The sequence below is a fragment of the Macaca thibetana genome, chromosome 2 (assembly GCF_024542745.1).
Source record: "Macaca thibetana thibetana isolate TM-01 chromosome 2, ASM2454274v1, whole genome shotgun sequence".
Taxonomy (NCBI): domain Eukaryota; kingdom Metazoa; phylum Chordata; class Mammalia; order Primates; family Cercopithecidae; genus Macaca; species Macaca thibetana.
Window position 1 is genome coordinate 166,988,261 of NC_065579.1, and position 13,288 is coordinate 167,001,548.

General features: G+C 38.8%; 1 long non-coding RNA gene across 2 annotated transcripts in view; it reads left to right on the top strand.

Moving 5' to 3' along the window:
• The window catches only part of LOC126949283 (uncharacterized), a 128,838-nt gene that overhangs the window by 29,340 nt on the left and 86,210 nt on the right, over nucleotides 1-13,288 (top strand). Inside the window, exons 2-3 of one of the 2 annotated variants that reach the window (XR_007723653.1) lie at nucleotides 10,373-10,627; nucleotides 11,840-11,963. This is a non-coding gene — a long non-coding RNA (uncharacterized LOC126949283). Of the gene's footprint in view, nucleotides 1-10,317; nucleotides 10,628-11,839; nucleotides 12,071-13,288 lie in introns of those variants that run through there. The other variant, XR_007723654.1, reaches the window with a different exon arrangement.

Genomic DNA, 13,288 nt, shown 5'->3' on the forward strand with positions numbered 1-13,288 from the left:
TAGGCTGGAGATATAATTTTGAAAACCACTGACTTTAGATAATGTTTGAAGATGTGAGAATAGATAAGATCACCTTATCTCATAAGATATGAGAGATGATGTTTGAAAATATGAGAGAGAAGAAGTTCCGAGGCTGAGTCATGATAAAAGGTCTGCATGAAAAGTTTGGGTAGAGGAGAAGTCTCCAAAGAGGCCTAATGATAAATCAGGGAAAACAACAGAAGTAAACAGACATGGAAAAACAGAGAGCAAGGAAAGAGACTATTACTAGCAGGAAGGAGTGGAAATCTGTTACAAAGGATGCTGAGAGGTTAAATAGGAAAGACATGAATATTTTCACTGACTTGGCAACATGCACATCATTAATGACTTCATGCTAGAAACTGAGAGGTAAGAACAGAAGTCAGTTTGGAGTGGGCTGAGAAGTCAGTAGTAGAAGGAAGTAGAAATTGAAGTTATAGCTATAGCTCTATATTTTGTTACTGGGAGAGTAGATAAGATTTTAGTTGGAAATCTGTAGTTCGGTAAAATTTGTATATATATGTTTTAATATAGGAGAGACAATAGTATGTATAGATGATAATGAAAAGTATCTAGTAGAGAAAGAGAGGTTGAAGTTATATAGGGGACAATGGGTGTTGTCTAGAGGAGAAAATTTCTGAGAAAGTGGGAGGAGATGGGATTAATAGCACATATCAAGAGATTTTCCTATGATAGAAAAACACTTTCATTTAGTAACAGAGGAAATAAAGAGTTAGTAACTGTGAAGTTTAGAATATTCATTTAAGGCCTGGTGGTGGCTCATGCCTGTAATCCTGGCACTTTGGGAGGCTGAGGTGGGTGGATCACTTGAGCTTAGGAGTTTGAGACCAGCCTGGTCGACATGGTGAAAGTCTATCTCTACTAAAAATAAAAAATTTAGCTGGGTGTGGTGGTACATGCCTGTAATCCCAGCTACTCAGGGGGCTGAGGCAGGAGAATCGCTTGAACCCAGGAGGTGGAGGTCGCAGTGAGCTGAGATTGTACCACTGCACTCTAGCCTAGGTGACAGAGACTCCATCTCAAAAAATATATATATTTTGTGAATATATTATATATGAATATATATTTTTATATATTTATGAATAGATTATATATGAATATATATTTATATATTTATGAATATATTATATATGAGTATATATATTCATTTAAATGTGATTCTCCTCTAGAATGAATGATCTTAGTGATCTGAGATTGTTTGCACATATACCTCCAGAGCTTGAAACTAATGTCCACATTCTTGGGAGTTAAAATGTAGAGGGGTATGTGCGGATGCCTTCCGTAAATACTAACCAAGTATTCAGTAGACAAGTTGCCATAACCCTATTTGAAGTGGATTGGCATATATGTTACTGCATGGGCCTGGGGATTGGGAGAGCTAAAGTGGCCATGTATGTAGTACTTACTGGTGTAGTATTTATACATGGTGCTGCTCTCACACTGCTGCACTCACTTTTCACACCAAGTTTCACAAGGCAATTTGGCTTAGGACTCTAAGCAAACAACCAAAATAAAAGTTGATGGGCTCCAAATAACCATAAGAATACTGACGTGCTTGTAGACTTCAACAGGACCAAATAAGACTGTGAGGTCAGTTTCTCACCCATGTTCTGGGCAGCACAAAAATAGAAAGATTCGCTAAACCCCTACGACGCAGAGGCAGTTTTGGCTGTGATCATGGCAATGGCTATACATTGGTAAGAATTGTGTTTGGCTGCAAGAAACAAAAAACCCAACTACATTGGGTTTTATGATAGGAGTTAAATAATAGGAGTTTCTTTTCTCACATCATAATAAGTCCTGAAGTACAGGTTGCTGGTGTCATTTCAGTGGCTCAGTGAGGTCAACGTGAGCATCTTTGTGCTTCTGTTGTCTCCTTATGCTCACAAGTAAGTGCTGAAATTATAGCTGTTACTTCTGCTTTTGAGGCATGAAGAAGAAACTTGGAAGTGCTTACCAGTTGCAGGTGTCCCTTTTTAATCAAAGAGGCAAGCTTCCCCTGAATTCCCTCCGGTGAATCTCTGCTTACATCTGGGCTGGGAGGGTAAAAGGAAGCTAAGAAAGTATATATCTGACTCTATAGCCCCTGTGGTTGGAGGCATCATGATAGAAGAGGGTTGGAAATAGCTTTGGGTAGCCCAAGCAACAGTGTCACTTAACAACAGGAGCCACAGGATACCCAGGGGGAGACAGTAGTTCTCAAGGAGAGAAAAGCATTGAACCGCTTGGTAGTGTCAATGGCAAGCCATTGCCAGGGCCCAGGCAGAGGAGGCAAGAGTAACCCCATAAAAATAGCTCTAAAGAGGTTGAAGACACCAGGTGGCATCTGCAAAAGCAAAAAGAAGAATTTGCAGGGAGACAAAAGCTCTGCAGGCTTCTACCCCATTCTCTAGGAAGCTCGGGATAGCTAATCATATCTATATTACTTACCAACATATTACCAAGAACTTAGCATGGTGACTGGTATATAGTAGATTCTCAATTATTGTTACATTAATTAATGAATAAATGAATCATCTAAGAAAATGGTGAGAATGGAAACAATCAATGGAGTGAAGATATCTCCCATTCCTATGGAATAGAGAAAATACTTGCAAACCAAGCATCTGATAAAAGGTAATTTCCAAAATATGTGAAGAACTCAAACAACTCAATAGCAAGAAAATAGATAACCTGAATAAACAAATTGGCAAAGGACCTGAATAGGCATTTCACAAAAGAAGACATACAGATGGCAAACAGGTGTATGAAAAAGTGTTCAACATTGCTAACCACCTGGTAAATGCAAAATTAAATGAGATATCACCTTATACCTGTTAAAATGGCTGTTGTCAAAAAGACAAACTATAAATGTTGGCAAGGATGGGGAGAAAAGAGAAGCTTATGGGTAGGAAGATAAATTAGGGCAGGCATTATGGAAAATAGTATGGAAGTTCTGCAAAAAATAAAAAACAAAACTACCATGAGAAAATGTGATTCAAAATAATTTAGAGTAAATTTCAAATGTCTTACTGCAACAAAATGATAAGCAGGTGAGATGGTGGATATGTCAATTAGCTTAATTTAATATTCCACATTGTATACTGTGATGGTTAGTGTTAGATGTCAACTTGATTGGATTGAGGAATGCCTGGATGTCTGGTAAAGTATTGTTTCTGAGTGTCTGTGAGGGTGTTGCCAGAGGAGACTGACATTTGAGACGGTGAACAAGGAGATGAAGACCCATCTTCAGTGTGGGGGGGCACCCACAAAGTAGGCAGGAGAAGGTGGGATAAGTTTGTTTGCTGAGTTTCTTCTTCCTGTGTGGTATGCTTGCTTCTGCTCCTCTCACCCTTGGACCTCAGACTTCAGATCCTTCAGCCTTTGGACCCTGGGACTTGCACCAGTGGTTTCCTTGGGGCTCACGGGCCTTGGGCTGCAGACTGAAGACTGCATTCTCAGCTTCCCCAATTTTGAGGCCTTTGGACTTGGACTGAGCCACTACCAGCTTCTCTCTTTGCCCAACTTGCACACAGCCTATCAAGGGACTTCACCTTGTAACAGTGTGAGCCAATTCTCTCTAATTAATTCCCTTTTATATATACACATGTTCTATTGGTTCTGTCCCTCTGGAGAACCCTAACACATATACATATATCAAAACCCTATATTGTACCCCAGCTGTATATAATTATGATTTGTCAATTAAAATAATATTATTTATTTATTTATCTATTTTGAGATGGAACCTCACTCTATTGCCCAGCCTGGAATGCAGTGGAGTGATCTGAGCTTACTGCAACCGCTGCCTTCCAGGTTCAAGCAATTCTCCTGCCTCAGCCTCCCGAGTAGCTGGGATTACAGGTGTGTGCCAGCATGCCTGGCTAATTTTTGTATGTTTAATAGAGATGGGGTTTCACCATGTTGGTCAGGCTGGTCTCGAATTCCTGAACTCAGGTGATCTGCCTGCCTTGGCCTCCCAAAGTGCTGGGATTATAGCCGTGAGCCACTGTGCCTGGCCAAAGTAATATTAATTTTTTAAAAAGAACATGGGGAGATAAATCCAAGATGATAGTAGTGGGAAACTATTGCTTCCTTGCTTAATTTGGGATTTATTTCATGGAGTTGGGGCTGATTTGGCAGATTAAAATGGTTAATTTTCAGATGGGAAGGAGGACATATCCTCTTCATGTTCTTTCCTAATATATGTCCTGGAAATAAGCCTGTTTAAAAGAAACACATAGAATTGAGGAGTTTGGGATGGAGATGCGTTTCAGGGCTTTGCCAACTGGGACCCCGACCCACTGCAGGGACTGCAGAAGAACAAGCTGAGGCGGGGAATCCGGAGTAGCCCAGTGCATCATGTCCGTGCATGTCTTTCTTGTCCTTCAAAATATTCTGCACTTGCAGTTAATAAGGGACCGGAATACTTGGCTGGGGAAATTTCACTCCTGATTAAAAATTCCATTTGTCTGTAAGATGAGTTTGTTTTAATAAAGTGAAAGAGAAATGAGTTTGAGACTACCTAGTTCTTTGCCTCATTTAGATGAGTCAGAGTGAATTGAATCTTTATAATTTTTTCAGTCTTCTTTAGACTGCCTAGTCACGTAGTATTCTCAGAGTTATACATACTTAAAATTGATTTTGTAATTGTGGAAGTTCAAAACCTAATAAGTTTTTGTTTTAAACCAAGAGTTTAAAACAAACTAGGCAAGCAATCTCATCTCAAATCCAGAAATCTCAGATCTCAGATCCTAGGGAGCTAGGCAAGCAATCTCGTCTCAGATCCAGAAATTTCCAAAAATCTGAAATTTCTGTCTAATTATTTGTTTATGCTATTCTTGACTTCCTTACATTTCATTGTTGCAGGTGACAGACTCAGTGTTCCTTCAAAACATGCTTATTCTAAAACCCATTTTCAGTGAATTGAAAAACAACCAAAAATACCCCTATCTCTCCTTAGAAATGAAAACAAATTAATTTGCTTGAAACCACAAAGGGACCAGAATATAAGAGCAAATAAAGATAAGAAAATTGGATTAAAATCCTTTTGCATATATTTTCTCAGGGTGGATAACTTTTTTTTTTTTTTTTTTTGCAATTGAGAAGCTATAGGAAAAATAATAAGTAAAAGCAATTATAGCTAAAGTTACTTCCCTAGCTAAATTATAACTTGTTCTATTCACTTGCTTTTGAAATTCAGACCAAGGAACATTCCATTGTCTTTATTACACAAAACACATTCTACGAATGAAATTTTATTCTGTATTACCATTGGTTCTATGGGAAAAAAGTAAGAATTGAAGTTAAAAAAAAAAAAAAAAAAAGGCGTGACCCAAAAAATGGAGGAAGTAGTGCGTATTTGAGAAATGTCTCGGGGGAATCCTCTGAAGAATGAGTCAGAATGGAGATACAGTCTAGGATCAGATGGGTACATTGAAGCAGCAATACCAAGAGGACAGTCAGAAGGTGAAGCATGATTGCCAGCCTGAGTTGGACACAGAAATCAGGACCTAGGAAGTGGGATTTGGGAAACGGATGTAGCTGTAAGCAACCACAAGAGGAAGCTGGAGCAGGAAGCAGGGATAACAGGAGGTAGAATCAGGAAGAATAGGGAAGGTAAACACTGAAACCGAATGGGGGAAAGTGACCTTCGCTGGCAAGTGACTATATGTGTGACCCCATGGGCTGCTGCACCATCCTGAGAAAAACTGAGGTGGAAGGAGGAAGAAGGGAGAGACAGAAACAGACAGACAGAGAAAGAGGGAGAAGTCCACTGGTGGAAATAGTAACACCTTATCAAAAACCCAGGAAAAGAGATAGGAAAAGAGAAATAATCCTGTTTTTTTTTTTAAAGAAGATGGCAAAAAGGAAGGGAAGACAGGCTGAGAGTGCTTTTCTAGTTTTTAGGTTTTACATTAATTGTATTAATACATGTTTCCTGTCAAACTCTGCTGTTCCCTTGAATGACAGCCTTCACAGTAAGTGATCATTGTCCTTTAAGACTCATATAAACTATATTATTCACAGCTCTTCAACTTTCTAAAAGTACATTAACATTTACAGGGACCATCTGAGTCTTCTATTACAAATATGTGTGTGTGGGTGCTTATTATCACTATTTTTTTCACCTGTAGCTATAGTAACTAGAACAATAGCACTGAAAATAGGTTAAAAAAATCGATCAAAGATTATAAATCTCTGGGATGTGTGTGTATCATACACACATATTTGATACCACATATACATATGTGTATGCATATATCTAAATCTACATACGAATGTGTATGTACATACATTGCCATATAATATTCACACCTCATCCCTGATCAAATGCTCAATAATAGAAGACCAGCCTGGCAAATTATGGGGTGAGAAAAGTCAAAGTTTCAAAGGTAATGGAACATGCCCTGTATGATCTGAAGAAAGGGGTTTGGTTGGATTGCAGTAATAGCAGATTTCTTGTCCTCGATCAATGCACTTTGATGCTTTATAAAACATTAGGGAGACTGCACAGAGGGAGAGAAGCACAGCTAAATTTTTCTTTGACTGCTAGGCCACTGCATTTCCCTGGTTATTTTCACTGATTTTTACTTAAGCTGTCAGAATCCAACGATTCAGTAAGGTCTAAAAATCACAACACCCACCATCTGTAGCCCTGGAATCTGGTTCACACCCCTATAGACTGGGTAACTTTAGGCAAGTCACTTCTGCCTCCGGATCTCAGGTTCCTCCTCAGTAAGTTGGACCAGTTTTCTGGTCCTCAAGTCTTTTTTCTGCCTCAACATACTGGACAGCAGCTGCCCTAGTAGTAGTAGTGGTAGAACTATATGGAACATTAATTGAGTATCTACTATGTGCCAGATGCTGAGCTAAGTGTTTTTCCTCATTTTTTTTCCATAGCACATAATTTTACATTATATTTTATGATCTCCAATTCAGAAATAAGAAAGTTGACTCAGAGGATTTAAGAAACTCAGCAAGGTCACCCACCTAGTGAGTAACAGCCCTCCTGAATTCTGGCCTATCCAATATCTGGGTGCTCGTTCTTAGTCCCTTCATTATGCTGGTCCTGTTGTCATGATTCTTAAATGGGGTACAGACAATGTCATGTCCCCCAACCCATAGATGTATCATGGTATTGGGAGGGATTACTCTGCAAACATCTGCTGGGAGATTTTTAAAAGACCCTTGGGGGTACCCCCACTTGAATATCACTGAACTAAGTAATCTTTAAGCTTATTTTCATAGTTAAATTTTTGTGACTTGGGATCCTGCTGTTGAGAAGGAAGAACATTTCTATTGCTACCACTCTCAACAAGATCGAATCTAGCAAAATCTCTTGTGTTTTGTTGTTCTATAACAGCCTGCATAAATTTGCCAGTCACGAGTTCCTCTTTGTCTCCTTCAATAACTCATTGTCTGCAGAGCAGCCTCTGATCAGAAACTTCATTAAGTCAGCTCTGATTTGTCTTCTGATCATACCTCTTAGATAACATATTGAAAATGCCAGCTGGGTCGTGATGGTGCTCCTCTAATTAGGCTGCCATAGGCATAATTTCATTAATATTGCTATAACAACAAATAATCATTTCACTGATGGCTGTGATCCAATTACAGCTTGTACATCAAGCAATTATTATCTTTATATATTTGGTAAATATAAGTCAACTGAGGGTCACTAAAAATGACAGCAGTATCCAAATTTAGATTTTCTGATATCTGAAATACATGTCACACCTTCCATCAGGATATTGGCCGATGAGAACACCCTTTCTGAAGCGACTGACATTAGGAATAAATCTTCAGAATCAGATGATCACCCGGCCACATTTTCATGCATTCTTTTCCTATGACAGCAGATGAGAGTGGGAGAGAAAGGTAGAATCTAAAAATAGGTGGGAAAAAAATTGATGGGATCTTTGACTAAAGCAAAAATTGGAAGAGTCCTGTTGAGAACCATTCCTGGAAGCTTGTGCAGATTCCTTAGGGCTAAAATGTAACTAAGGGTAAAAAAAAAAAAAAAAAAAAAAAGGATGGTCATGTCATTAAATTACCTAAGGAAGCACTGCCTTTTTTTGCCTTTTTTAGCATTTTCAGAGTGCATGGTGTAGTACCTTTGCTCTGCGTGGGAGGAGTGGCCTTGTTGTCTGTAGGGCTGCACTAGAACATTAGTTGTTTCTTAATCCTATTGAAGTGTTTTTCTTCTTCTTGTTCTTCCCCCACTCCACCTCTGCCTCTATCTGGGATGTGTCTCCCCAAACTCCACATCCTTGCATCTCAAGCTTTAGGTGAAAAGAATGGCATGGAAAAGGAGAAAGATGAGAGAACAGGCTCACATATCCTATTTTTGTCCCAAGAGCCCCACTAGGGCAACATTCCTTTACCTACATGTCCCATCTGCGCAACCATCACCCTGCTCCAGTAACTCCATCTGCCACTGCCATTGGAGTTTCATATCCCTGACAAATAAAATTAGCCTCTAAATAGGTTGTATTCCAAAAAACAAATGAAGGAGCAAACCCCACAGTTTTTGCCTCTGTTTCATCATCTCCAGTATCGTTATCACCATTTACTGAGCCTGACTATGTGCCAAAAATTATGCTTTACATGCTTCAATTGTCTCCCTTGTATGCAGTCTTCAGTCCCTCATCACTGTAGAAGATGACGTTGGCCCCACTTCAGTCCTTATTCCCTGGACTAGGTTCTCAGCAGCCACATGGAGCCTTTGTCTCTTTCCTCACCCAAGAATTTCCACCTTGGCTTCCCATCCCTGGAGCACCTGTTTTGGCCCCCACTTGGTTGCTGTTCTTTGTTCCCTGTTCTCCATGGTGTCCTCCACTAGGGCCGTCAATCTATGAAATTCTCACTCCACTATCAGATAGAAGAGAGAATATGGAGCATGGGGGTGCTGGTCCAGCTGTCAGGGCTACCACTATTGCAGTTTTTTTCCTGAATACACTTTGGCATGGGAATATACAAAAACTTGGCTTTATAGTTTTATTAATGCCATTATCTCAGCTACATTGTAGTTCAGTCAGCTTTTACAGGTTGATCAAAAAATCCAACTCTAATACTATTTCTTTGTAGTATGCATTCTGAGTTTTAAAGGATTTACAAATAAAGTTTCACAGCATAATCCACTGATATGTTGGTGACAGTCCACATTTTGAAGGTGTGTAGAAGCATTTAGAAAAAAACTATATTTTTCTGTCTTGAATTAATCTTAAAACACTACTTTTAGGAAAGCGATATCTTTTTCTAAATGGGACTTGATTTGTGTCCCACAAAAAAGCTAAATTAAGTTTTAAATGAAGTGTGTAGTTTTCCAATCCAAATCTAAGCAACAGACCAAAATAATTGGCAACTGGAAATAACACCATTTGAAAGTATGTTTTTTCAGGACAGGACTGATGTCTTTGCATCTCTATTTGTTCACACCTAGCTCAGTTATTTCCTGGTATAGAGTCAAATTTCAATAAATGTTGGTGAATATTGTTTTTGAATGAACAGAATGCTGTTAGTCTCTGTGTTTATGCAAGCAAGTATTACACACTGAACTAAATTATTTATCCTAACTCAACCTCCCTTCCCTCCAGATCCTTTTCTTTGTTGCTTATTTATACAGCGTGGAATTAAAGGTTGGCGAACGACTGTTGTAGATGATGGAATATTGGTTGAGTGCCCAGACCAGGAGGAGAGCTTCACACCCCATCTTATTCTTATCACACTGTCTTTGGATGAGGGAGTCAAGATTTGGTTTGAAGCATTTGTATTTAGCCTGTCACTTTGTTCCCTATTTGTCTGGAGTCCTTTATGGCTGATGAAAGGAGGCAGGGTCCTGAATGGGAGCTGCTTGAGGCAGGGCCCATGTCCTGTTCATCTTTACACCCTCCATTAACATTTAGCCTATGGAGGGAAGGAAATGACCACCATATGTTAAGCACCTACGAAATCAGGCATGATTCTTGGCAGATTATACACATGATTTCATTTAATTAACACAAAAGTCTCATGACATAAATTGTTCTCAGTTCGGAGTTCAGAAAACTGAATACAAGGTTTAAGGAATTTGCCAAAATCACATCGTTATGAGGGTCATGATTGTACACCCAACTAGCATAGTGCCTGATACATAATATAAATGTTTAGTAAATAGACGTTCTAAAATCTGTTCTTCTTTGAATGTCTTTGCTCGTTTCACCACCGAGTGTTTCCTCCCCGGTAGATGTGTTTTATAGCAAAAACAATCATTTGAGATGTTTTGGTGAATGCACAATGACTTTCATGTTTGACTGATATACATTATAGACATTAATCTAATTATATTTATATACTTTTTTTTTTGTAGACACACAAGTAGAGAAGATAAACAGTTATTTGGAACCAAAACTCAGGATGTCCTGGGAGAGGCTAGATTAGGAATTCTTTGATTTGGTAGTCATGAAAGTGAAGTATCTATATTTTAACAGAATGATTAGTGGCAGAGGAATCATCTAAGAAAACTGAGAAGGCTCTGCCAGAGTGATGGGAAGAGAACTAGATGAGAAAGCATTGTTCTGGAAGACATGCTCCTATGAGCCATGGAGAGAAGAGGAGAGGCAAGGTGGGGACAGGGAGGGTGGGCCTCTCATTCAAAAAGATGATGGGAAATTGGCAGGAGACGAGGGTAACACAAGAATAAGGGAACCAGGTGAGTATTTTTGTAAGCGGAGTACGAAGAACTGATAGGTGGTGATTAAGATGGAGGGGAAAGCGGGTATAATTGATGAAGACTCTGCAAGGCACTGGTGAAGGAATGTGGGTTAGAGAAACGCCACTTCTCCAAGCCAGGAGGGATGGAGGTGGGCTGGTGAGAGGCAGGTGAACTTGAAAGCCAGGACTGGGGAAAAGTTATTTGCTCACATGCTGAGTTATGAGATAATTTATAATTTTAACAAGTCATGTGAGATCTTGTCTAGGTGACAATAAATAATTGACTCAAAAGCAAACTTTGCTCACAGGGAACTCAATTCATTAACAGGACCAACAGAATCCTCTCTAGGGAAAGTGTGAGACCTTGAGAAAATCATGCAGAGTCACTGTCTCCCCTCTAACATTCTTATGTAGGTGAAGAAAACAGGTTGAAATGAAGATGGTGGGAATCTCTGAAGAGAAAAATTAGATCCATAAAAGGGTTGAAATAATAGCCCATCTGTACTTCATGTTATCTAATGCTCGATGGCTTTCACATCCCATGTTCCCTACTAGCCCCCGCCCTCTGCTCCTGTTTTTCCCTCTGCCAGCTGCATTGCCCTCTCCACCTCTTCCTCACCTTACTTCCTTACCACAAGACTCATCAAGCTTCTTTCTTCTCTCATACCAGCAGTACTTTCAGTATTGCTATTTGCTGCCCATTCCCATTTTTCATGCCTCAGAGTTCTTTGTGTACATTTTTTATTTATGCCATTTAATGTTCTACATTTACAGGACAGGGAATGTCTACCTTTTCTTGTATCCTCCATGATCCCTGATTGTTAGTGAACACTGAAAAAAATATTTACTCAGTTCATATAATGATTACGTTTTTACAGCTGATGGAACAAACCTCATTGAAATTAAATAATAGAATTTGTACGAGTAAAATTTAGGAGTTAGGTTGAGTACTTTGGTCATCTGATCCTCAAGCATGTGCTCTTCTCGTAAACTATGTGCCTCTCTAGAAACATCAAGGGCTGTCAAACGGACATGTGAGGGGGAAAAGTGAAAGTCAGTGCTAATATGCAGAGGCTCAGATGACCCAGGCTTTTACCAGCTAGGGCATTTTTTTCTCTTCTAGAAGCTATTTGTGATGTCATTTGCCTGTGTCATGGCCTGCCTTCCCTAGATATTGTCCTAATGTGAGCATCACACCTAATATACTGAAGTAGAGTGCTGACTGTTCCTTACGGACATTTCTGATGGTAAATAAATACATAGAGATCGCTCGTGCTTTTAACAGAACAATACATTGTAAGCACAGTTATCTCATTTTTAAACAAACATTTAATAAATACCTTTGCTTTTATTAGGTATGTTGCATATTGACATATTTTATTTTTTAACTTTTATTTTAGTTTTGGGGTACATGCACAGGTTTGTTTTCCAGGTAAACTCAAGTCATTAGTACCCAGGTACTAAACCTAGTACTCAATAGTTATTTTTTTCTGCTTCTCTCCCTCCTCCCAACCTCCACTTTCAAGTAGGCACCAGTGTCAGTTGTTCCCTTCTTTGTGTCCATGATCTCCCATCTTTTAGCTTCCACTTGTGAGAACATGTGGTAGTTGGTTTTCTGTTCCTGCATTAGTTTGCTAAGGATAATGGCCTTCAGCTCCACCATGTTCCTGAAAAAGACATGATCTCATCCTTTTTTTTAATGGCTGTCTATAGTATTCCATGGTGTATATGTACCATATTTTCTTTATCTAATCTGTAATTGATGGGCATTTACGTTGATTCCCTGCATATTGACATATTCTAAAAGTTATTACGTACATATCTATAAATTTGTAAAGAAGGATCAAATAGAATATATTTGTCAATGAAAAAAATTGTGGTATGTAATTACTCCCAGATTAGCATCAGACAAAATTGTGTCTTAATTTTCGCTATACCCACCTTTAGGTCCTTTGTCCTCTTTCATTTGTTCTTAGCTAGCTACCGAAACCCCCCTTTCAAAGTATTGACTGCAAATAATTAGTAGTAGTACATTTGCCAGGAATATTTGTGGTTAAAACATGACCACAAAGGAAGGTAGATTTCATTCACTGGGTTAAGTGGTGCAAGAAACATTGTTTTACAGTTATTCTGCATGATATTCAGAAATTACAATGACAACCACCTGTTCTATCTAAAAATGAAGCTCTTCTTGGCTATATGCTTTAAACAAACAAACAAACAAACAAAAACCTTGTCATATAAGAGTTTACGGTATTATAGTGGTGAAATTTAACTTAGTTCACAAACCCCTTCTTAGATTTTCCCTTTTCCCTTATATCAAACCTACAGGACATGGTATTTTTCTCCTTTCATGAAAATGTAAAAATTACCCAGTATCATATTGTCTTTCTCCTCTTATCTAATTGTTTGATAGAGAAGAAGCTGAAGTTGAAAGAAAAAGCCAATTTTTTTAATACGTTCCTTGCAATAACTTGGCCTTTCAATCCCTTTCACTTTTATAATGCTAACTTTAGTAGCCTTGACAATGGGTATCCTTTTCACTCTATACCACCTAAAGTCTGACTGGGCT